This window comes from Barbatula barbatula (assembly GCF_947034865.1).
Source record: "Barbatula barbatula genome assembly, chromosome: 21".
Taxonomy (NCBI): Eukaryota; Metazoa; Chordata; class Actinopteri; order Cypriniformes; family Nemacheilidae; genus Barbatula; species Barbatula barbatula.
The window spans coordinates 4,987,350-5,013,055 of record NC_136784.1 but is presented as its reverse complement, the minus strand read 5'-3'; the positions used below and the strand labels follow the sequence as shown (position 1 = coordinate 5,013,055).

Genomic DNA, 25,706 nt, shown 5'->3' with positions numbered 1-25,706 from the left:
ATTATCTGTTAAAACCCCTTACCCGCTGTCTGCACCTGGGTCCTCTGTCCTTGTCTCACCACACGAGAATCATGATATTATGTCCATATGTATGCAAACAATGACTCTTTTACTACTACAGCTCAAAATTGTAAGATATTTTTCTCAAAATATACCAGACTGATGCATTTACCTTAAAAATGTACTGATTTTGTTTTACTGGGAAGAAGATTCATACATCAATCAGATAGTGATGGAATTTCATTCTCGCAATCATTTGTGCGATGTTTTTGAATAGAGATATTCTCTATAATATTGCTTTAAATGTATGTGTTTGTACATAAAGGAAATGTTTCTGTGTGTTGTGCACACTCTTACAAAAGTGGGTGCATGACGCCCCTGAAAGAATACAGTGCATGTCTGTAGAATGGCAAAAATGCTCATGATTGACACAGACACACGCCAAACAGATAAAGTTCTCTCTCTGAGGGCATATATAAAGAGAGGGACATCTCGATGGTTAGTGAGTGAGTTTCCAAAGAGATTTGAACAGGTATGTTGGTCTTAAGGATGATTAATGAAACTTTAAAGAACTCTATTTAATTTCAATGATCTTGCTGACTCATTTGCATACGTTTTTCTTTTGTATTAAGCTAATTTTATTTTAAAAACATTTTATACTCTATACTATCTTTCATTAATATCAGAATTCAATTAATATATTACTATAAAACACCTTATTATCTAAATTTAAATATTTGTGACTAGGACACTTGTGAACACAATTATTATTGGTGCAGAAGTGTAGGTGACATTCCTTTGACGCACATCTGAGTCTATCAGAGAAGATGGGGCGCGTGCGCCGGCAGCCGCATCTGCTGCTTGCTGTTTGTATAATACTGTGGAGCTCCGCAGGTAAGCATATTCTTGAGTTTTCTTTACTCATATCGAATGCAACTTTCAAAATTATTCCATATTTAACATTGTTTCTGACCATTTGAGTGCCACATTGATTTCATTTAACAAACGAGCCAGACGTTATATTCAAGCTTTAACTTGCTTTCTATCATACAGAAGGGCAGCGCATCCGCAGCATAACCCCTTATGTTGGCAGTGTCAATGGTGGAACAAGAATGACCATAGAGGGTGAAGGTATTAAAAGATGTTTATTTAATATATGAAAGCCTTTTTAAAGGTTCGGTAAAACCCTCTAAAAATGCTGAATTGTTTTATATCATGGTTGTGTCAAGTATGGACAATCCCAACTGCTTGTTTTTCTTCAGGCTTTGCTCGAGCCAATCAGTTCAGTTTAAATGCAGACGACCCAAATGTTGGCAACAGTGTGACACTGGTGTCTCAGACGAGATCTATTCCATGTGATGTGGATAGAGTCTCCAGTCACTCCAGACAAATCTTGTGCTATACAAGGTATTACTCAATTTTATATGTAAATTAAGTTTTTAAAGTCACTACATATAGTAACAGAGAAGCATCCCACACTGCATGCAATGTTCATTTAGCAAGTCTTTTGTCTAAAAGTATATAAAATTGTTTTCATTCAGCTGCAATACTTTGCAGAAGTATTATGCTTTGTTATTTCACATATTTATTAAAATTCTAAGAAATGGCATACACCATTTTTCAGTTCTTTCAAACCCAAGACAATTTCAAATCTCAGACTTTACCATGTTAGAATAAAGGGTTAGCAGCATTCCTCTTTCGGTTACACACAACGTGAGGACTGTTCATGTGTGTATGAGCATCTTATGCAACAGGCAGAGTAATTTTAGCTAAAGGAAAATATTCCAGAAATGTTTAAAAAATTTAAAATCAGGTTTACAATTCAGAAATAAATAATTCAGAAATACATTTCTTAAACAGATTATTGCTTTGTGTATTTTTTCAGACCCTTGCCTGAAGATGACTATGAGATACGAGTCAGTGTGGATGGTGTGACACTTCCTTCACGTCAGTGCGATTGGTATTACTGGTGGTCTAACGGGTATTGTATGTTCTATGTAAGTGAGAAAGACTTTTGGTAAAATGTTTACAGCACATTCTCTAAACTTTTACCACGTTCTTAAAAATACATGCTGTGCTTTTACAGTCCAGATCCTATTATACACCAACCATACAAAGTATAAGCCCACTCTCAGGACCTCCAGGTGGGATTTTTGTTTTAGTTTGTATATTTGTTACGGTTTACTTTACCTCTGTAGTTCAAAGTAAAGGGTTTGATGAAATTTTATGTAGGAACTGTGGTGACAATGCGAGGAAGAATTTACACTGATGTGTACGGCAGCAGTACAAGCAGAAGTTCCAATGGTTGGAATACAAGATTTGTGAGGTCTGTAAATATCTAATAGACATTAACAATTATATTTGTTATAAAATATCTGTTAAAAGGTGTTTGATCATTACAGTCTCATGATGTTAAGTTTATCCGATTACTGTTTTACATCGGTCTTCTTTAAACAGGGCATACATGGGTGCCATGCCTTGTGTACTACTCAAACCCAATTCAGATGAAAAGTAAGCATACTTAAAAAAATCTAGCAATGAAAGTGATAATAAATCATATAAACTGCAAGAACTGCCTTTCGTTTCTTAGATACGGCCTGAAATTGGACGGTGGGGGTAGCGAATGGGGATACATGAGTTGCAAAATGACAGGAAATTATGTTGGTGAGGAATTTATACAAAAAATATAATATTTAAAAGATGTACTTAATATTTTTGTGTTGAATATACTGTTATCATTGTCTTTAGGTCATCATAACCTCAGTTACATTCTAGATGGTCAACTTGGGAGGTCAGAGAAGTTTGATGCTACTTTACACCAAATTTACTGCTTCTCTCCAATGTTAGTGAAAGTCTCAAGAAAACACTTTTTCTTTCCTAGGAGTCTTCCAGACCTTGGGCTTTTCCGTGTCTCAGCATTGAACAAGCTCGCCATGTTCCAGACATACGCAGGTGTGGAACATTTATTCTTCTTAATGAAGACAAACTGTGCTATTTCTGAATTCTTGGCATGTTGTTTATTAAATATGTGTCTCTCGTTCAGAGGTGACAGGAGTTTCTCCTTCTGAGGGCAGCATGCTGGGAGGCACTTTACTCACTATTAATGGACGCTACTTTGATGAGACCGACCGGCCAGCTGTGGTTTTAGTAGGAGGTAAACCTGATGTTCTGTAAGAGTCCAAATGTAAAATAAAACCGAATAAGATTGTATAGCTTATAAGAAAAGAATATTCATGATTTGGCACTACATACTACATATCACTTCTGATACATTTATTAATTTATCAGATACTTTTAGAGAGCATTTAACAATTTGCCAGACTATGGCAAATTTAGTTTACCAAGCCAATGTAGAAATGTAGACGATCAAATTATTAGTCTGACCACGTGAAATTCCTCTCTGAAAATGTCTGATTTTATGGGGTCATATTTGTTGCAAAGAGACTATTGATTCACAAAGTTTTACAAAAGTTGTATTTGTTCACAAACTCACAGAAAGTGAACCACAACTATATGTTAGAATTTGCACAAAAATGGAATTAACAACTACAAATGTAAATGCCATTTATTTGTGATACGCTTTCTGTGCATTCGTGGATTCCTGAAATGTTTAACGCCAAGATATGTACACAAAATCACAGAAGGGCTCCACCCACAGTCTGCTCAGTACCCTCTGCAACACGTTGACCCTAGAGAGTATTCTGCAGAATTTTCAATACTGTAAAATAAATAGTTTTTCATAATAAGTTTACAGTTTATCTGCTTTCCAATTTTGTCGCATCCCGAACAGACTCATTAAAGTCTTGGCTTTAATGAAAAACAACAGATGTAACTTATTCACATTGTTATTAGTTCATATTTGTATTGCCTGCAGGTCAGAAGTGTCAGATACAGAAAATATCGGGCAAGAACATAGTCTGTGTGATTCCTGGCTATGAAAGGACTAACACAACAATGTTTCCAGGTAAGAAATCAACTTAAAATCTGATATCCACAATTACAATTTGGTTCCATTTGTTAACATAAGCTAACTATGTTAACCTGAAGAACTAGAGCCTATGCTACACAAGTCCTGGTACAAGCTTTAGCCCTGTCCAGACTGGACTGTTGTAATGCTCTCCTGATTTGCCTTCCAGCTTGTACAACCAAACCTCTGCAAATGATCCAGAATTCAGCGGCAAGAGTGTTTTTGAATGAGTCGAAGAGAGCACACGTTACACCGCTCCTCATCAGGTTACATTGGCTACAGACCGCCGCTCGCATACAATTCAAAGCTCTGCTTTTGGCTTAAAAGACGATCACTTGTTCTGGGCTACCATACCTACACTTACTAGTTCAGATGTATGTACCCTCCAGATCCTTGGGCTCTGCGAGAGAACCAAGACTTCTTGTGGTGCCATCCTTTTATGGAACGGTTACACGATGGTGCAATGATCTGCTTGTTTCTATAAGAACAGCGGAATCTTTTGCCATCTTTAAGAATCGGCTAAAGACACATCTCTTTTGTCAACACCTGACACAATAACACAGACTTATCTTGCTATGCTTTTACAGTTTCTTTCTTTAAAAAAATGTTTTCTGTAAGTATTGTCTACATGTTCTTTTTATATAGCTTTGTGCACTGTTAAATGACTAAATGTAAATGTTATGTTTCTCATCATCTTGAGCCACAGGCACATAATCGAAATAAATATTGAAAAAACATAGGTTGTATTAAATTATGGTTAAACTGTTGTGTTTGCAGGCAGCAGAGGTTTAAAAATGGAGATGTGGAATAACAGTTATCCAAGCAATCTAGAAGACGTTCTCATCTATAATTCCAGCAGACCGGTTTATTCTGTACAGTGGGTGGATTCTCTGTCCTATGTGTGGCCCGCTGCAACGATCCACTTTGTGGCTCGACTGAGTGGATTCTTTGTTCCGATGGAGACAGACAACTATTATTTCCGAATCAAGGGATTCTATTATTGCCAACTATATTTCAGCAAGACTGGTCTTCCACAGGACAAAGTATGTGTAATAGTAGTAGTTTATAGTACTGTTTGTGTAAGCAAATGCACTACATACGTTATAATTTCTTACCTTTGTCCAGGTCAAGATTGCATATCAACCTTATTATACATACAGTTTCTTCGACTATACCTCTCAAAAGTCAGAAGTCATGCTCTTAGAGAAGGGAAAACCGTAAGTGAACGTTTATAAGAATTCTGTTCACCACAGACAATCTGTCGGAATTCAATTAAATGCAAAAATACGCGTTCACAGAGTATCTTCGCGGCTGTTATAGTTTTCTAAAATATGATATATACCGTAATGATCTCCTTAATTATAAAATAACGTTCTGCTGCTTTCAATGTGCTGCAGGTACTACATTGAGGTTGTTGTTCAGGGATATTCGTATAATCAAGCTTCAGTTGATGTGGGCTTTTTCAAAGAGATCAGTCCGTTCACACCCCGGCAGACAACAGAAGCTGTTGATGAGAGACAGAGGATACGTGAAAGCTATAATGAGTTACCTGAGAAACAAGTAAGTAAGCATACAAGAGAAATATAGGGAAAGAACAAATTTTTTTTCAACATTCTAGAAGGAAGTCAATGGTGTTTCGAAATTCCTCACTCACGACTCAGATAGGAATTATTATTTCTTGAATAATCTGCTGTTATAGGTGGTTAGTTTCAAGGGATGGACACCAGTAAGCGCCGTCCAGGAGGTGCAGACTTTGAGAATCAGCAGTGACTGCTTTCTTCTGAGCATGTGTGAAAACACATATTACTTTCTTGGATATGGAGCTCATACAACAGGTGCATTACTGTACCTCACTCTCTACTGATATTGTACGAAATAGTGAATGTTGTGTTGTTGATGTGGTTCTCAAAGTTGTAAGCCCCCCCTCCCCTTGTGTGGGTCGCATTGCTTTGTGCCCCCAAATAAAGACTTATGATCTTAAACTTAGAATTTTAATTAAACCAAAGACATAATCAATTATACATTGTGGGAACATTGGGACTTATTATTCTGATGTTTGATTGCACAAAAAATTATACATTTCTATATTTCATAAAATGACACAAAAACTGTGGCCCCTTAACCTATTTCGAGGCCCCAATTTTGAGAACCAGTCTATTGACCATCTTATTACGTCTTTACTTGTTAATTTGTTGTTGTTTAGTGAACGGCAATTGTTTTGCAAATGACAGGACTGATTCCAGTCAGTGCATCAGCGCTGGAGTTGCAGAACGCTTTAAATGATTTGTGGACGATAAAACCAGACACAGTTACAGTCACAAAGGAGGAACTGAGCACAGAAGCACTTTACAATGTGACATTCAACTCAAACAGAGGTGAACTAAATGATCACTATAAAAAGAGTGATCTTATAAAGAAAATGTCTTAATTGTTTTTTTGTGTTAACATCTCCACCACAGTTACCATTACAAGTACCAGTAATTTTAAGCTTTTCTCCCCTTTGGGTTGTGATTACCAACAACAAATTTGAAGAAAAACAGAAACAATAGACTTCTATAAGCTTGTAACTGTCTTGATCTCAGGTGACTTTGAGGATCTTCGATATTTGACCATGGGGTCAGATGTAAACATCACAGTTACTGAAGTAGTCAAAGGGAAGGCCAGTCTGGAGAATTTCACACTGCTGTGGGGCGGCGTCCCATCACCTCCTCTGCCTTATAATGCATCTGAATATGAGGTTTCTGTTTGTTTTGTGTTTGTGTTCAAATGTTAGGCAAAAACATTTTATGCTCTGTATGATTTTTAACACTGTTGTTTTGTGATTTAAGGTACTAGCTGCATTAAATGTGATGATCTCAGCTAAATGTCCGGCACAGATTCCAACCACTGAGAACTCCAACGTGAAATTCTTCAGAGATTATGAAGACGGTAGAGCAGTAAGTACTGCTTGTAATTGATAATTAAAACCATATAAGTTTATATTTTGCATAGACACCTATTGTTCCAAAAATAAACATTTAATAACTCTCTTCGCCCAAACAGTATTCAGGGTCCCTGGTCACTGATTCTGAAGCTTTCTGCGGCCGTTGGTCTCTAAGAAATCCAAATTACATATTTTATTTTGAGGAATACAACCCAATACCACTGCAGACATATAATACCGTAAGCATCACAGTATCTCCTCCAACCATTGCTTAAAACAATATTCCTATACAAAGATACAAATTAATTAATTCTCCAATTAAATGTGTGAAATGTGTATTTTTATTGTAGTTCTGCATGGCCTACAAAGGCCATCTGATGAATCAACTTGGACTGTCAATACGTTATGACACCAGCCCAACTTTTTCCATGGATGCGTATACACAAATCCCTGTGCAGTTCGACTCAACAGATGAGTATGTTTCTTTCTCTAAACTCTCTAAAGTCATCTATACATTATCTGATTTGTAGATCACTTGCTATATAAACATTAAAACCATAATCATAGTCATTTTCATTTCAAGCTTAGAGTAACATCACTGTGGTCATTTCTCAGGTGGAAATACATGTGCGTGGATCTCCTGGACCTTATTCAAATGAAAAACTTCACAGGCTCCAATTTCAGACTCCATCAGCTGAGTCTGTATGGACAGAGCGCCAGCTCTGTTTACTACGTAGATACCGTTCACATTGGACGGGGTGCTTGGGACCCTAATGGTATTAAGAAAAGCTGGATTTATTTAAAGTGGTGGTGTAATAAATTACTGTAAAATGACATGTATGTTGAATAAAAAATCTGCTTTTATATGATCTGTTGTAATTTCTTTAACTTTGAATCTTCTTTCTTCATGTGTTTCTCCACAGTTATAATGCAGGGTAGACGACCACCCGCTCTTGGCAGCTCTGGTCCTTTCTTTTCCAACATTTATGTGCAAAAACAAGCAAGCGCTTCAGAAGTCAGTTATGAGATCATTGCAACGCCATACAACTGTGGCTTTGGCATCCCATTGCTTGAAATCGGCTTTCTAGAGGTGAGTTAATGGACTAGTTGCACATAAAATTTGCATATCGCTCACACTTTTCCATGAAGTTACAATAAATAAATAAACAAAATGGACCCATAGAACTATAGTCTGATACAATGTATTTGTTGGTGGTAAAGAGACCGGGGGTTTTACATCATTATTAACTGAACATCTTGACATCTGCTCCAGAGTTTACAGATTTTACTATAACTCATTTTCTTGCAGTTTGGTCGAATGTCAAGGATTTTCTTTGAAAAATGACTTAATTGACCATTCCACTACAGTAGATTCTTTAAAATGTCTCCTTTGGCTTTCATACAAATCAATAACCTATAGAAAGCTCCAAAGACCAAAACAGTTAACAACTGTTAAACTCTTAACTCTTAAAACAACAGATTTTAAGGTTTGGTTTAGTGTTTACTGTCTGTTGGTTTTAAATTAAGGAAAGGGTTAAGTGGTTTGTACACAAGTTTAGATAACATGTTGATCCAGAAACATGCGTTATGTGTGTTTGAGCATGCTATAGCTGCTACTGTATATGTGCATTTCAACATATAGACTTTAAGTGCCAAATTCAGCATTCTATTCTCTTAACATTAAAATTGTGTCCTACAGAAGCTAGAAAACAGCACAGAGGACCTAGTGATTCATAGCCAGGACAATGCCACAGTCACTATTAGCCATGTTTACAAAGCCAGTCCCCCTCTTACTGGAACCTTTGATGTTGCAAGCTTTGGCCGCCGTGTTGAAGGTATGGGTTTATAGAGAGATGACGTATTTTTTATGAAAACCCCAGAAGCAAGTTAACATTTTACAACTGTATTCATTCACAGAATAGTTGCTTACCAGGAAAGACATTTTAATCAAGTTTGTAAGCGTTTTCAGAGGCCGGTGGTGGTGAAGTTGATATCGAGCGATCGTGGTGTAGTCTTTTCATAGCCTCATGTTAGATTTTTAATCTTGCGATTGTATTCGGGCTTCAAAAGTAACAAATGTTGTGTTCATTCGTAAAAGATTATCTTGACAAAACGTGTAAACATCATAATCCTTTGTTAATCACAGATCTTATTTTTTGTGATCTTCCAAATGAAAAAACATTGGTGTAGGCAGCTTCCGGGTTGGCATACAGAAATACGTCATGTCTGCACCATTCCATTAGTTATCTCATGGGAATATAATTGCATAAGAGACCTTTGCTCATGTTTTGTTTCTGAAATAAAACAACAGTGAACTATAGTAGATTTTCCTCTTCACACGAACCACAACCTGCAGTGGTTTAACGGGTTTTTCATGTATTTGGTGTGGTATTTGTACCTCAGGTCTGCCAGTAAACATCAGTGCTGTAGACCTGCAGTACGCACTACAGGGGATTCCAGAGCTCGGCCAGCTGGAAGTGCAGAGATATGGAGATTGTAGAGGCTACACGTGGGACATCCGGTGGCTCACCATGCCGGGTGGTCAGCCACTGTTAAAGGCAAGAAGCAATAAACCAGTAGCGTGTCAGAATGACATCAAATAAATTTCTCAATTACCTATAAAAACAGAACAAATGAGATCTTTTAAAAATCCCTTCTTGTGTCTACTTAAATGTATTATTTATGATTTGTCAACCAGATTAATTCCTCTGCTGTGGTCGGCGTGAACCCTTCAGTGACATCAGAAAAGATCGAGCAAGGAGGCCTCTTCAAACAAAGAATTATGGGAGACTTTTTGCGCATCCCATCAGATAAACCACAGGTGATCTTCTCACACACTACAAGTTTTACAACAATAATGTACAAATCTAGCCTGACAGCCTCACTTACTGCAAATGATGGTAAAAAGCAGACCGAATCTTATACTAAAAATAGCTTGTGTTCCTACCAAGAAGAAAGAAAGTTGTGTGGTTTCACACATGACTCAAATACTGTATTTAATCCTTGTTGGTTGTAAGAATAAATTGTCTTATATTTTAAAATTAAAACTTTTTGAGAATCTGCATTACTCTGAGACATCCAATGTTGGTGTTTGACTTTAACAGGTATGTGTATATTTATGTGCGTGTTATCTGTCAGGTTGAGATTTTCATCAACGGCATCCCATCACGGTGTTCAGGTGATTGTAGTTTCACCTGGAGTGAGTCTAAGACCCCAACAGTGACCGGAATTTCTCCTACAGAAGGTGCAAAAAAAATAAAGTTGCATGTACGTGCTTTGTTTGGTTGTGCTTCACTGCTTTATAGCACTGGTATGCCTTTTACTTCAGGTTCCAGTGGTTTGGCAACTGTTCTTAACATAACCGGATTTGGATTTGACGTTGGCAATGTCACAGTAAAAACTGGTGATGTGAAATGCTCTGTCCTAGAGGTCACCAGTGAGTAAAAACCCAACAAGCCTTTAACCTATGAAATTTAATTTCTTATCTCTTATTCCATGTCCAAGTGTAGTATATGTCAACAGAGTTTATACAGAGTTCATGGTCATGGACTTTAACAGATAGTGATTGTATAGTCATTAAAAAAATGACTATACAGTATTTTGGTTATGTGTTCCAGACACCTATATAACCTGCAGAGTTGGTCCAGCAAGTGCTGGCACACAACCAGTGTCTCTGAGTTTCTCTGGCCTGGGCAATGCCCGATACCAGAATGGCACCAGTTTTAACTTCACACACCTGTTAGGAGTGACCTCCATATACCCCACCACAGGAAGTGAAGCAGGTACACAACAATGTTATGAAAATAGAAGCAGACTGCAAATTAAAGCCCTACAACTAGATTTTCTACCAACATGATCTTTCTGGATTCACAGGAGGGGCGATTCTGACTGTATTTGGTTATGGATTCAGTATCGATACAGCTGTCACCATTGGCACTCAGCAGTGTAATGTTTCTGGAGCTGAACTTACTCAGCTGAGATGCATAGTTCCTGCTGTAAGTGAAGGGGTTGATTTTCTTTAAGAGGCATATGAATGATCTATAATGTGGGGAACAAAATCCATATCAGCTTTGCTTTTAAAAATATTAATGAATTTCAGATTATTATTTTCGATACAAACATGTATGCATGGTGAAATCTCAACAAGAAATCAGAATTCTGAAACTATAATTGTTTATAATGATTTTATGCTTAAAGTACTACTCAATGTACTATAATTAAGATACTTTATTGATATATCATGAATGTGTAACATTTACTCAGGTGGACAATGTTGCAGTCAATGAAACATATACTCTTGTGTGACATGTCAATCAGGGGTCAGCAGGTCAACAGACTGTAACAGTGACCATGGGAGATATAACAGCAACATCAACTGAATCCTTCATATACAACAACACTCTGATGGCCACCATCACTGCTGTCAGCCCACACACTACAACAGTATTCGGTAAGATTTCCATTTATGGATAAATAATGACAAAAAACTTGTTATTCTTCCATTAAAACATTCTTACCAAATTGGTGCTTTTTCTTTACTTTTGCATTTTCTTCTTGTATATCTTAGTAAATATCTGACCTTGATCTTCAGATATGTTTCTCAATGCAGATCCATCTTGTTGGTTTTCTCATAGTTGGTCTCATGTTGGCAAAATTCAGTCTCAGATTTGGCTGGATTAAGTGCGATTTTTTTTTATACATTTTCTTTTTTGTGTCAAAGGCCTCAGGATTCTCACAATCTCAGGCACACATTTTGAGAAGCGGGTCAATGGCAGCTCTGTTCTGGTTGGTGAAACTGAGTGTGAATTGTTGCAGTGGACCAATGAAAACATTACCTGCATGTTGCCCAAGCTCGCCCCAGCTGTATATGACATCCACGTGAGAGTCGGGAACCAAGGATACGCCAGAACCAGGTCAGTCACTATAATACACAATATAACAAGTTTTTAACTTGTACAACAATGCAGTAGGAGTCCTTCTATGTAAATGTTTGTTCAGTTGATGTATTTAGTTTTTTCTAGAAAGAAAATGCTTTTGTTTTCTATCATGATTTGACCATTTGCAATGACATTTAACCAAAAGTGAAACATTTTATTTAAAGTCAACAGTTACAGTTAATTGTTAACAGTTAAAATACTTTTTATTTAGAAGAATACAGATCATAAGAATGATTAAATGTTTGTTTTTTTAGTGTTGGTGTTAATACCACTATAGAGTTTGTTCTGGAGGTGACAGGCTTCTCTCCACCGATGGGCTCCTTGTATGGAGGAACCACCATCACCATCAGAGGCTCTGGGTTCAGCTCGGTCCCTTCAGAAAACAATGTGACTCTGGGTAAGAACCAAATAAAATATGTGCAAAAAATATGATGTATGGACTCTAAAAATAGAGAGCATACAAATATTACACAGTTGTAGGTCACATGAAGACACACTGGTATTGGTTCAGAGTTAAAAATGTATCTATACTCTATTTAAGTAACTTTTATGTTTAGAAAGTATATGAAAGGCCATTTATATTTATTAATACAGTCAATTGAGAAGCTAAAAATGTCTGTATTGTCATCTTACAGGAGACACAAAATGCCAAGTAACAGATGCATTAGACCATCAACTGACATGTGTAACTCCACCTCAAGAGAAAACACACAGCGTGACAAACCAAGGCATCCATCCTGGTAATCTCTTGTTAAATCTCTTTATCAGACACACATCAACTGATTACATCAAAGGCGTTGACACAAAATGTTAAGAACAGATAAGGAAAGTACAACTGCTGCCAAGAAAACAGCAGGACATTCCACATCACCTAATGTCCTTAATAGTCTTCTTACATATCAATCTGCTTAATAAACATGTATTAAGAATGTGCTTTAATGACAACATGACTATGTTTGTATGCATACAATTATCTTGTGTGTTCAGTGTATGGTCAGGGTTACGCCTGGAGCCCGTCTGCACTTATAGTCTCAGTTGGGGACACAGTGGTTTGGAGCTGGGAGGCGCCGGCTTTTGTTACGAATCTGGGATACAGGGTCTTCAGTGTGTCCAATCCCAGAAGTACTGAATATGATGGCATTGCATTCAAAAGTGGAGACACCAAAACTGCCAGAGGTACAAAAACTACATCATCACAGTCCACATATCAGTAATATATATAACAGTTATTCTAATTTGTTTTACAATGGTCAGTTTACAATTAAGTGACCATGTATCATTTATCAACATTGACTTATATTGTAGCAGTTTGCGCACCTGCAGCGTATACAGTATACAGTGTTTAACTATGAATTTACAAATGGAATTTGGGTCAATATATCTGTTGCTACTGCTCTTTGTGAATCTGTGTTTGTGTCTTTTGGCGTTAGGAGTCTTCAGCTATCGTTTCACATCTCCTGGAGTTTATTACTACAGCAGCGGCTACATTGACTCCTATAACCAGAAGATGCTACAGGGCGTAGTGACCGTCAGACCTCTGGAGGAGAGACTTGTTGGGCTTCAGGTGTCTCTAGCTGGAATACAGGCCTCTGTGAATTTAGGTACAACAGCAACACTTTCATTTTGTGATTCAAAAAAACCTGCAGTAAACAAATTGGATTGCAAAGATAACAATTGATTATTAAAATGAAAACTCACCATCTTCTGCTGGTTGGACAAATGGATAGTCCCACCCCAAACACACACAACTGATTGCTGTGATAGGCTGCTATTTTATAGTGTCATAATGTTTACACTTCTATCTGCATTTAAAGATGGGATGGAAAGTATTTTAAAGAGAAAATGCTCTCATTGGTTTGGTCGGGAACAGGTGGATTTAACCCATTTCTATGTCCTCCACAGGCTCATGGCAATTGAGGTCACCTGGTTCAGAGTGTGTGGCCACAAACAACTGTCAAATGGGGGTTTCTTATAACCCCTCTAGAGATCTGTACTTCACATTTATCTCCTGTGCCACTCCTACTGTAAATAACATTACTCCTCACCACGGCACCACCCATGACATCATCACCATCCAGGGATCTGGCTTTAGCAGTATCTCCTGTGCAAATGAGGTGAGGTGAAGAGGACAATAAAATACTGTGGTTTTAGCCATTTTATATAAAGTGGTTTATATAAATATAAATTATTACATATAAAACATTAGAATTGTAAATTGTGTGTGTGGAGCGGGGTGAATGCAGAGTAATTCATGTTTTTGTTTGCCAACTGAAGGTTTATGTTGGAGGTCATCCGTGCCATGTCATCAGCAGCACTTCAACTCAGATAAACTGCAAACTCAGTCCTGACAGCGGCGCTCCAGTGGGCACACCCTTACCCATAACCGTCCGGGTCAATAACTTGGGTACAGCCATCATGACAATGCCGAATGAGTACGACCGCAGATTTGTGGTTCTACCTGTGGTTGATTCCGTCTCTCCCTCTGTGGGCAGCACGACCGGCTACACTCGTCTCTTCATCTCTGGCTCTGGTTTTGTGAACGCATCTGTGATGGTAGCAAATGTTCAATGCAATGTAGTTTCCATGAACTACTCACAAATAGTGTGTGACACCTCACCGTCTCCGGCCCGCAGGGGAAACGTTGTAGTTTATGTTAACACCATCTCTTCCTCTTGCAGTTCTGAGTGCATGTTTGAATATTCTCAGTCTGTTACACCAGTTGTCTCCAGCGTGTCACCTGACTCTGTTACTGGAAACTCTACTACTGTTGTGGTCACTGGCAGAGGCTTTGGGAACAATACAGCTGATTTAAGGGTATCTGCTAATAACATTATGCTGGAAGTCACAGGGGTTACAGATGACAACATCACACTTTTGGTCAGTGCCCTGCCCGCTGGGAGACATGCCCTGCGAGTGGTGGTCATGAGTAAAGGTCTCGCCACAGGACTCGTCCACCTGACCAGCACACCACAGGCCACCATCCAACCAACATCAGGAAGCATTGCTGGAGGAACTCCACTCTTGATCGAAGGAAATGGCTTTGTGGCAGAAAATACCACTGTGATGCTTGAAGGCATCCGTTGCCAGATTTTGGAGGTGACCCCAGACAGAGTGAAATGTTTAACACCTGCTCATGCAGAGGGAGAAGTGCGGGTGGATATTTGGGTTAATGATGTTCAGTACTCACAATTACGTTTCAACTACACCAGTAAACAAACTCCAAATATCTCCTCAGTGAGCCCTGTAACAGGTAAGAGTCATTTTATGATTAATTTTGATACATCTTGTAATTTACTGAAGAGATGTTTACAATCTTACATTAATGGAGCAGGCTTTAAAACATAAGGTCAGAACTTAGTTAAAGTCCATTAGTTAGTGCCGTTATACCACATACATTTTACTTGATTGTAACATATCAGCTTAGATACTCACAAAAATTGCTGCTGACATGTTTTCATCGCAGGTCCTGTTGGAACACAGATCACCATCTCTGGTTCAGGCTTTGGCACAGACGCAGCGCTCGTCTCAGTGAAGATTGATGGTGTGGGTTGTAATGTGACATCCATCATAGATACACAGCTGATGTGCACTGTTGGGGAACACGCTGGAGGAACGTTTCCGGTTAGGTTATATCATCAGGTCAAAGGTCATGCCTTATCTCAGTCTGTCTTCAGCTATGAGCTGCTGCTGACAGGGGTCACACCAAATGAAGGTAATCAAATATCTAAAAAGTTCAATGAAAACACTTATTGAACTCAGAATAAATCATACATACACAATCATAAATACAATTGCAAATTCAATATAGAATTATGGTTCCAAACCAGATGAGACACACTGCCCAAATTGCCATTCAAATTGTCATGCCTAAATAGAGTAATACAATGCTTCAGAATTTGTTCTGTGTTGTTTTAGGAAGCTATGCTGGAGGAGCTGTTGTTGCTATTCAAGGCTCTGGATTTGACCCAAACATCACCAGAGTTCTCATCTGTGACAGAGAATGTAACGTTGACCTGCAGAACTCCACATCTAACCAACTGTACTGTGAGGTCCTGTACAACAATGGTAGGCATTTCCTCATGAAGCATTGCTCATGCATCTTGAAATGTTTGCACATTAAACCGTACCATTAATCCAACCAAATATATCATTGTATCTGTAGATCTAAAATATGTATTATTGTTTACATGTGTCTGTCTTTCAGGAAATGAAACAGAGCAGGTCTGTGTGGTTTTAGTGAGGAACGGAAACGATACAGTCAACATCACAGCCGGCTACACATACAGATCCTCTTTAACCCCTGTGATCACTGATGTCACCCCACGCAGGGGAGGAACAGCTGGAGGCACCAGACTCACTATTATAGGCTCAGGGTTCAGGTGCACACAAAAACAAAAAATGTTTCATAAAGACAAACCTATGAATGTCTTTGCTTGAACAACTGTGGAAACTTTACAAATCTACAAAAAATTACCTGATAAGCTGGTTAAAAGAGATTGCAAAAATAAAATTAAAGTCATGAATATGGTAACTAAAAGGGATTTTATTTGATCTAAAGCAATTATAGTAAATTTGTCCATAGTGTTTCTTAAGTGTCCAAATATTTTTTAGGCTACTGCCTTACAAACAGTTTACTTTTTCTAATCTGTATCTTATCTTTGTCTCACCTGTAGCACAAACACTAGTGAAGTTACTGTGACCATTGCGGGATCTGTCTGCGATGTCCAGTCAGCCAATGAGACACAGATTATCTGTGTGACCAACGATCAACCAAAATCCCAGGAAACTAAAGTTCGAGTCCTGATGGGAAACAGAGGAATCGCCAGAATGGTAAAACCAAGATCATTTTAAATCAAGGACCATTTTAAATAGATGTAACCGGGTGAAAGACCACACGCTGTATACCCTCTTTTAATTCCCTGGGCATGTGAAGGTAATATGTGAAACGTGCATTTACAGTAATGTTTCTCCTGTTTTTCAGGATCGTGCCGATTTCTTCTACATTGATGTATGGTCATCTCCCTATACGTGGGGTGGTCTCTCTCCTCCTGAGAAGGGCACATTTGCTGTAATCACTGCTGGTCAGACCATCCTGTTGGACACCAGCACCCCTGTCCTAAAGATGCTCCTTATCCAAGGTATGTTCATTTACACAAATACTACCTTTATACATTATGCATTTTACAGTACACCTAAAGTGAAGGTGACATTTCTAAAAGAGGGTGAGGCATGTTTCCCCTCTTTAGTAATCCTAGACCCTCTCATCAATGCATATTAACCGATGGTGTTTCTCCTCTAAGGCGGACGGCTGATTTTTGATGAGGCCGATATTGAGCTACAGGCGGAGAATATTCTGATCACAGATGGTGGAGCTTTACAGATCGGCACAGAGCAGCAGCCCTTCCAGCATAAAGCCATCATCACACTACATGGACACCTGCGATCTAAAGAACTTCCTGTTTATGGTGCAAAGACCCTCGCTGTCAGAGAGGGAGTGCTGGATCTGCATGGTATGTTTGTACAGTACAATAGTTATTGTATATACAGTACTGTACGCTGTGTACACAAGGTTGTCTATAAATAAGACCTTAGGATGACAACCATAGAGGAGTTTCCTGCTTTGTGATGCTTTGTTTATAATTGTGTTTCTTCAGGAATCCCAGTACCTGTAACGTGGACTCGTCTTTCTCAGACTGCACAAAGTGGCTCCAGCACTCTGACACTGATGGATGCCGTCACCTGGAAGGCTGGAGATGAAATTGTCATTGCTTCCACAGGGCACAGGTACAGTATGGATATGCTGCCTAAGCTATAGTGAAACAGGTTGTAGTTTCAGGTTGATTAAATAGAACTCAGTGTAGACAAGAACTAAATCAGAAAATAAACATTAAAAAAATTCTTACATAAATTGACAAATAACACCCATATGATTTCATAGGAACCATGATAAAAGTTTATACCACTAATAAAAACATATACTTGAATGACTATTTATGCGACATTGTTAACCTCAAGCGTGATTAGAAAACTATTTTAAGACACTTTCATTCTTTAACAATGTCCCTAAGCGTTTTCTTCCTTTCTGGGGCTTATTGCTAAATAAATCCACAGACACAGCCAGAGAGAGAATGAGTTGAGGAGAATTGCCTCCGTTTCAAATGACGGCAGGACCTTTAATCTGACCGAACCCCTCACCTACACTCATCTGGGTGTGTCCGTCAATCTGCCTGATGGGACTGTGTTTCAAGCAAGAGCAGAGGTGGGACTTCTTACCAGAAACATTGTTATCCGAGGTTCCGACAACCAGGAGTGGAATGATCAGATACCAGCTTGCCCTGATGGATTCGACACAGGTTTGGTTGTTTTACATCTTGGACAGAATGAAGACAGTTACAAACATACTGTAATTCAAGGAATGTTGTTCTAATGTAATTTATGACACGGTCATTACATTGCCTTGAGATAATGCATTACATGAATTAAATCCATGTTTTCTTACAGGGGAATTTGCAGTCCAGACATGTTTCCAAGGGAGGTTTGGAGAGGAAGTAGGAAGTGATGAATTTGGTGGCTGCATCATGTTCCACGCACCCCAACCAAATGGAAGTCTGGCAATTGGAAGAATTGAATATGTTGAGGTAACAGTTTAATGAACATATTACTTGAGTTTTAATATCTTTGAGACCTTTAGGAAAAATGTGGAGTTGTTTGTATTCTACTGTAATCATAGGATTATTCATCTCTCTTAGATTTATCATGCTGGACAGGCGTTCCGTCTGGGACGCTACCCAATCCACTGGCATCAAATGGGAGATGTTCAGTACAAGTCTTACGTGCGTGGCTGTGCCATCCATCAATCTTTCAACCGTGCTATAAGCATCCACAACACTCACAACCTTCTGGTGGAGCACAACATCATCTACGACATTAAGGGTGGAGCCTTCTTCATTAAAGACGGCATTGAGACAGGAAACATCTTGCAGTACAATTTAGCAGTATTTGTTAGACAGAGCACAAGTTTGCAAAATGATGATGTGACTCCGGCTGCATTCTGGGTAACAAACCCAAATAACATAATTAGACACAACGCCGCAGCCGGTGGAAGTCACTTTGGTTTCTGGTACCGCATGAACAATCACCCTGATGGCCCATCCTATGATGCCAACATCTGTCAGAAGAGAGTACCACTTGGGCAGTTCTTCAACAATACGGTGCATTCACAGGGCTGGTTTGGCTTGTGGATCTTCCAAGAGTATTTCCCCATGCAAAATGGTCGCTGCTACAACACAATGCCAGAACCAGCCATCTTCCGCCGTCTCACGTCCTGGAACAATGAGAAAGGAGCTGAGTGGGTGAATGTTGGAGCTGTGCAGTTCAGTGAGTTCCTCATGGTCAATAATGAGAAAGCAGGAGTGGAGGCCAAGAGGATCATTTGGGACTATGTCAGTAGATGGGGGCTGGAAGGAGGTGCAGCTGTGGTAAACAGCACTATTGTGGGTCATGTGCCTGAGCTGGGAAATGATTACTGCACCACTCATGGTGTTGTTCTGCCTCTGGATGATGGTATGAGTATCATCAACACCAAGTTCATGAGCTTTAACCGCTCATCATGTGCAGCTGTCGGGGTGGCAGAAGTCATTGGAACCTGCACGTTCCGCTGTGGAGGCTGGAGCGCCAGATTCAGTGGAATCCAATACTATCAGTCACCCAACAAGGCCAGGTTCAGATGGGAGCATGAAGTGGCGCTCATAGATACTGATGGATCCCTGACAGGTACAGACCTACAACACAATAACATTACGTATTAGAGATTATAGCATAGAGCAAACTGACATTGAAGTGTAAATGAAACTGTAAAAGCTTCTGTAATAGTATCTTTATATTTCTACAAAAAAGGCCAAATTAACTCCAAGGTGGTGCCGATGAGTAACCTGCTAGACCCAGGTCACTGCTATCAAGCAGCAGATTGGAGTGTTGGCGTTCCTGGAGCTGTATGTGACAACACCACTTACTTCCACCGGCTGGTTTTCTACAGTCCCTCTTCCTTTTGGTATAACAATGTGATTCTCACCAACTCCTTTGGTAGGCTGAAATAAAACAAATTTGCAATGACTGAGATTTTTTCAGTACAATTCAGTTTTCATGAATGACAGACCTAAAATCTCTTATTAGGGTCATGTGTGCTACCCTTTCTTCAAACGATGGTGACCCACTCATATGGCTGGATGGCGCTGGTGCCTTCAGGCCAAACCTACAACTGGCAGTTCGAGTATGGTTCCCACATCACCAGCATGTCATATTATGGAATGATCTATGGCTTTAAGGTGATGTGCGGGCATGACACAATTTCTTTAAATTCATGTCGATCACAATTTAAGTTCCCCAAAATAAAAATGTTGTCATTATTTACTCATCCTTGTATTGTTTCTACCCACATGCGGTTATTTTTCTGTAGAAATTAATGTATATATAAAGCAGCTTTTAACCAGTTAATTGTGTACATGACTATCATAAATCAAATAGTATCAGTTTAAAGTAGTTTCTGTGACTTGTTCACATGCTGCACATGGCATACAACAGGGTAGGTTATAGTACAAAATAGAAGTCATCTTTCAATTTCAAAAACAATACAAATTTGGTTGCTTTACACTTTACAGACAATGTGTTTTTTTAGAGCAATACCAGCAGGTTTGCAATTGCATAAGTAAATAACAAGTTTTAATTTTTGGTTATACAATTCCTTTCATTTTTTTGTCTAATTCTTTGCCTGTTTTCTTCACTCACAGCCAGAAAATTACATCATCCTGAATCACAACTTTACTCAAGCGCCTGACATGTTCCACATTATAGATCAACGAAATGGTTCCTCCCAGCCTCTTAACCCTTCAGTGAATGTAAATGGCGACTGGTACTTCAACGAGTCTTCAAACAGTCTCTACTACATGGGTAAAACTACTCATCACTTAATACACAATGTTTGGTTAGGAGGCATAATGTTGAGAGGACACACTTCAAATCAGTTCCCAGTCAGTGTAATGGCATCTCAATACTGCAGAGTCATACAAATTAAATGTTTACTATATTTTGACTTCAGTGTCTGGAAGAGATCGTACAGCTAACCGGAGGAGGAGGAACAGCGTGGACCGGTCCCTTAAAGACAGATATCTGTACTTCTCTGTGTATCAGTGTTACTATCCCAAGTGTATCACACCAACACAACCTCCACCTCTTCCACCTCTTCCACCTCCTCTACCCGGCAATTTTACCTCCGTATCCAAGTATGCTATAGACACACTTGCTCAGCACCTTTATTTTTATATTACCACATTATCTGTTGTTTGACTTTGTTTATTTAATACACAGCAGAACATATAATGGTTGTAGTCTCTGGTCAGATGACTCATTTTGGAGGTCGAGCCCAGAAAACAACTTTGCTGTTCCACAAACAGGCTCTAATGTGGTCATTCCGTTAGGTAAGCATCTCTAATGCTGCAAATCCAAAACCGTAAAAAGTGTAGTTTTTTGTTTGTTTTATGTATGTAAAACCTTAAAGCCTCACAAATGTACACATTTCTCACTTTGTTTTAAAGGGAAATGTGTGATTGTAGACACAGTAATTCCTTCCCTGAACAAACTGACAATATATGGAGTTCTGGAGATCCCAGACACAAATAATGGCACCTCCAACAGCAGCGTTTCTCAGTATAACAACGTTGTTCTAAATGTCACATACATCTCCATTCAGGTAACAGTCTAGACCAAATTGCAACCTTTGAACTGGAATCAAACTTTTTTAGAGTACTGAATTAGCTTACTAAACAATGAATAGAAACAAGTCAAAAACAAATTGTTAAGAAAAGTGAAGATGGATTAAATAGAAACGATGTATTCTCGATCATATTTTTAATGCAGCTTTGCATTTGGTAAATAGATATTAAGATATTTTAGTGATGTTGGATGTTTAACTGAAAAATAAGTAAAGGCACTAATTTGACTTTGAATTTAGGGTGGACGTCTAATCGCTGGATGGGCCGATCGGCCCTTCAGAGGTGAACTACAGATAATACTGAGAGGAAACCATCTCACACCCGATTGGCTGTTGCCTGACATAAACCAAGGGTCTAAGGTGTTAGGTAAGGGCACTAAACAGATAGCACAGTTTCAATTAAATTAAAAAGAAATGTACCACCTATAAAAGGGTCTGCATAGAAACATTTAATCTGTAACAGTTGATATTTACTGAAACCTTTTTCCAGGTGTGTTTGGATCTCTTGACCTGTATGGCATGCCACACAATGTGTATCACACTAAACTGGCAAGAACAGTCGAGGCAGGAAACAACACGCTCTCTCTGGAGGAAGCTGTTGACTGGAAGGTCAGAACCTCTCCTCACATGATTAAAATAACCATTTATTAGGGCTGTCTGTTCAACGTGGAAATGTATTAATAATGAAATTATGAAAAGAACAATTTATCTAATGAATTTATCATGAACAAGACTGACATTAATGCATGTCCTCTTCTTTGTCTAGTGCATTAAAACACTTTTTTTACGTTCAGGTTGGGGATAAGATTCTGCTGTCTACCACCAGTTATGACCCATGGCAAACAGAGATACGCACCATAACTGAAGTCTCAAATCTCCGCCGCACACTGACCCTGGACCAGCCTGTAACATACACACACATTGGTTAGTGCTTAAATGTTTGGCCCAGGAACCTAATAAGATATTTTTATCACACTTACAAAACAGCAATATTCAGATTTTTTTGTAACCATGATAGTATGTACAAGGTTAACTACAGAGTGTGCTTAAAAATACACCTTGTGTTACTTGAAAGAAATTTACAAACAAAAATACGTAGTATAGTTCATGCCAACCAAAGATCACAGTACAGTAGATAAGAGGTTTTTAGTGTTTTTGAAACTCAGAATCATCACAGACGTAAATACTTACACGTGTTTACTATAACATCAATCTGTCTGCTTGTCTTAACTAAAAATTACGATCTTATGTAGTTCCTCTTGAGATGTGAAAGAATTATTACATAATTAGTACATTATTATAAATGTATTAAATCTAACACACGACTGTGGTCATACAGGACATAGGTACAGTGTGCCAGGATCTTCTAGAAGCTATCAGCTTGCAGGAAATGTGGGTCTTCTGACCAGGAACATCAAGATCATTGGACAGGAGTATCCAGAAATGAACACACAGTCGTATGGAGCAAGAGTACTGGTGGGAACCTTCACAGAAAGAGGAATAACATACAGAGGTAATTATATAACCTGATTTCAAAATACTTTAGCCAGAGAATCCAAAACCTTTCATTTACTGTTTACCTTTCATTCATCTGACAATAAGTGACAAACAAAACGATTAATTTACACAGATTTATTACAAATACGTATTTTTAAAATTACCTGCAATTATGATGCTTGCGTTACAGGAAAAGCGCAGATCAGAAACGTTGAGTTCTACCACACAGGACAAGCGGGATGGAACGACCCGTCAGACCCGCGCTACTCTCTTGCATTTTTGAACCAGGGACATGTGAGAATGCAAAACCTTTATTCTTAGACCTGATGGATATATTAAACTGTTTTAAACCACATTGGTTACGACATTTTGTACAGGTGGGTAATGACTCCTACATCAAGGGATGTGCTTTCCATGATGGCTTCGCTCCTGCTATTGGGGTGTTCGGAACAGATGGACTGAATATCGATGACAACGTCATCCATCACACTGTTGGAGAAGGTGCTGAAACAATGGCATCTATATTACTCAATGTTAATGCAAATGCGAAGACAAATTAAAAAGGAATCCAAATAAGGTTTATTTTTCTTTTCTGCTATTTATATCTTAAATGTAAAGGAATCAGAATATGGGGCGATAAAAATACTGTCCGGAGAAACTTGGTTACTTTGACACTGTGGCCGGGATCCTACAATGGTGCATCAGAGACTTTCAACACTGAATGGAATGCAGCCATTGAGGTATTATTTCCAATAAAAAAATTCAATATTGTGGCGGCCAAAGCGTGGTAATCGTGTACCATGTGATATACAGGACATTTCAGTAACATTTCATTAAAGCAACACTTTGTAGTTTATCGACCTTAAAATAATGTCTCTAAAAAGATTTCAGCGGTAGAACTCTCAACCGGACAAATTCTACCGCTAAATGAGCAGCCTCATAGCTGCTAACCACACTCCGTAAGTACTTCGGGTTGGTATACACAGCCCCGTCCATCCCCTGTCTGCGGAAGTGTGCAATATGGTTTCCAAACTGTTTCAGCATTCGACTGTTTCAACAGCTTAGTAATCAAATTCACGTTTAAAAATACAGCGACCATACAGCAACATTATTTACAATACAGGTAACAGACAGTTGCGCTTGTTAACCCCATGGTGGCACCTGTGAGCAAAAGTGTTGAAGTGTTGCTTTAAAAAAATCATGGTTTTGAACCCCACCCTAAAATAAGCAATTGCGGGGTACTTTAGCTGTTAATGACAAAAAAAAGAAACGTAAAATACATACTGTAAAAATTATTAAAAATGTTTGTAGGTTAATGCAGCAACCAACGTGATTCTTCAAGGGAATATTGTTGCTGGCTATGAACGTGTGGCATTCCGAATTGATGGAGTACCTTGTTCAGGTATGTATGTACTGTACTTTGATAAATGCTGGTTACCGTTGTATAATAAAGAATATAAGTGTGAAGCTACCATACTTGTGTAATCTTCATTTACTATTGCTGTTTCATTTCCAATGTCAAAAGAATCAGGTTCAGTGGCACAATGGAGTGATAATGAAGCACACGGTGGTCTCTATGGAGTCTACATGAATAAAGACGGATTTACTGGTTGCTCTCAAATCCAGGGTTTCACCATCTGGAGGAATTTTGACTTTGGCATTTACGTTCAAGTATGCTAAGTGACTTTAATATATTGAAACTCAGCTATTAAATGTTGTATACAGCAGAACTCATAGTTGTTGAATTTCTCATTTTACAAATGCAGTGATCTAGTGAGGTTTATACAGTTTCTTTGAGATAAATGTTGTCCTATCCTGACTTCCAGGTCTTTATGAATGTGTTCATTTCTAACGTGACCCTTGTTGATAATGGAATGGGAATCATGCCTATTATCTACAGACCTCCTTCTGTCAGCCACGAGTACGCAGATAAAACCGTTCGTGTACAGGTGAGGATGCACGGATTGATTCAGTCTTAAGTTCGTTACCAAAATAATATAAAAGTGCTTTCTTACATAACTTGATAAATCAATAGTTATTGTATTACATTGTTTTCAGTTTTACGACCAAGGACACACTTGCATGAACTTCCTGTTTTTCAGGGGTCTCTGATTGTGGGCAGCAGCCCCAATTTCAACTGTTTGGACACACTGGCAACCACTGCGACCTATGTTTCTCTCAGTGCAAGCCACAGAGCACCACGACCCCCTAAAGGTACAGTAGTGCATTAGAGATATAGCAAAAACGATGTAACTCATTTTCTGGCAACATTTCATAAAAGGGTGTTTTACAATCATTGCATTTAAGCATTTCGCTGTTCCAAAGCATACCCTGAGAATCAAACCATGAGCTTGTCATTGCTACATTTATTACCATGTAATAAAGCTACAGGACAGCATTATTTACATGTTTTTACTACACTTATTTGACATTTGGTATTCAACACTTAAATGTTTTTGCACTAAATAAAATAAAAATAATATACTTTACACTTATCTGCAACAATAAACAGCAATATTTTAAATCGGAGACACTCATGCATTGCAATAAAAGCAAGGAATTGTATTTGTAAGTCATTGAAGAAACTTGACATATTGTTCAGACCCAAAATGCAAC

The 25,706-nt window shown here is 38.5% G+C and overlaps 1 pseudogene across 1 annotated transcript in view; it reads left to right on the top strand.

Moving 5' to 3' along the window:
- Window positions 1-747: 747 nt before the first annotated feature.
- Window positions 748-25,706, top strand: part of LOC306910472 (fibrocystin-L-like) — a 30,136-nt pseudogene continuing 5,177 nt past the window's right edge. The window contains exons 1-64 of the transcript in view: window positions 748-894; window positions 1,054-1,131; window positions 1,263-1,407; window positions 1,886-1,997; window positions 2,087-2,144; window positions 2,233-2,326; window positions 2,458-2,511; window positions 2,591-2,664; window positions 2,749-2,791; window positions 2,882-2,952; window positions 3,044-3,154; window positions 3,875-3,964; window positions 4,745-5,010; window positions 5,093-5,184; window positions 5,365-5,527; window positions 5,667-5,802; window positions 6,199-6,342; window positions 6,550-6,704; window positions 6,796-6,903; window positions 7,241-7,365; window positions 7,506-7,666; window positions 7,814-7,980; window positions 8,590-8,725; window positions 9,294-9,448; window positions 9,589-9,711; window positions 10,029-10,134; window positions 10,219-10,326; window positions 10,508-10,672; window positions 10,764-10,885; window positions 11,208-11,340; window positions 11,611-11,803; window positions 12,082-12,224; window positions 12,463-12,567; window positions 12,815-13,003; window positions 13,258-13,428; window positions 13,730-13,941; window positions 14,102-15,077; window positions 15,291-15,539; window positions 15,743-15,892; window positions 16,032-16,206; window positions 16,501-16,657; window positions 16,809-16,965; window positions 17,128-17,337; window positions 17,482-17,611; window positions 17,939-18,180; window positions 18,329-18,465; window positions 18,577-19,600; window positions 19,724-19,909; window positions 20,000-20,151; window positions 20,614-20,773; window positions 20,922-21,105; window positions 21,212-21,300; window positions 21,418-21,572; window positions 21,834-21,960; window positions 22,084-22,202; window positions 22,388-22,521; window positions 22,940-23,106; window positions 23,281-23,384; window positions 23,468-23,591; window positions 23,709-23,830; window positions 24,402-24,492; window positions 24,622-24,761; window positions 24,917-25,039; window positions 25,193-25,304. The product of the transcript in view is annotated as a fibrocystin-L-like (transcript). The remainder of the gene's footprint in view (window positions 895-1,053; window positions 1,132-1,262; window positions 1,408-1,885; window positions 1,998-2,086; window positions 2,145-2,232; window positions 2,327-2,457; window positions 2,512-2,590; window positions 2,665-2,748; window positions 2,792-2,881; window positions 2,953-3,043; window positions 3,155-3,874; window positions 3,965-4,744; window positions 5,011-5,092; window positions 5,185-5,364; window positions 5,528-5,666; window positions 5,803-6,198; window positions 6,343-6,549; window positions 6,705-6,795; window positions 6,904-7,240; window positions 7,366-7,505; window positions 7,667-7,813; window positions 7,981-8,589; window positions 8,726-9,293; window positions 9,449-9,588; window positions 9,712-10,028; window positions 10,135-10,218; window positions 10,327-10,507; window positions 10,673-10,763; window positions 10,886-11,207; window positions 11,341-11,610; window positions 11,804-12,081; window positions 12,225-12,462; window positions 12,568-12,814; window positions 13,004-13,257; window positions 13,429-13,729; window positions 13,942-14,101; window positions 15,078-15,290; window positions 15,540-15,742; window positions 15,893-16,031; window positions 16,207-16,500; window positions 16,658-16,808; window positions 16,966-17,127; window positions 17,338-17,481; window positions 17,612-17,938; window positions 18,181-18,328; window positions 18,466-18,576; window positions 19,601-19,723; window positions 19,910-19,999; window positions 20,152-20,613; window positions 20,774-20,921; window positions 21,106-21,211; window positions 21,301-21,417; window positions 21,573-21,833; window positions 21,961-22,083; window positions 22,203-22,387; window positions 22,522-22,939; window positions 23,107-23,280; window positions 23,385-23,467; window positions 23,592-23,708; window positions 23,831-24,401; window positions 24,493-24,621; window positions 24,762-24,916; window positions 25,040-25,192; window positions 25,305-25,706) is intronic.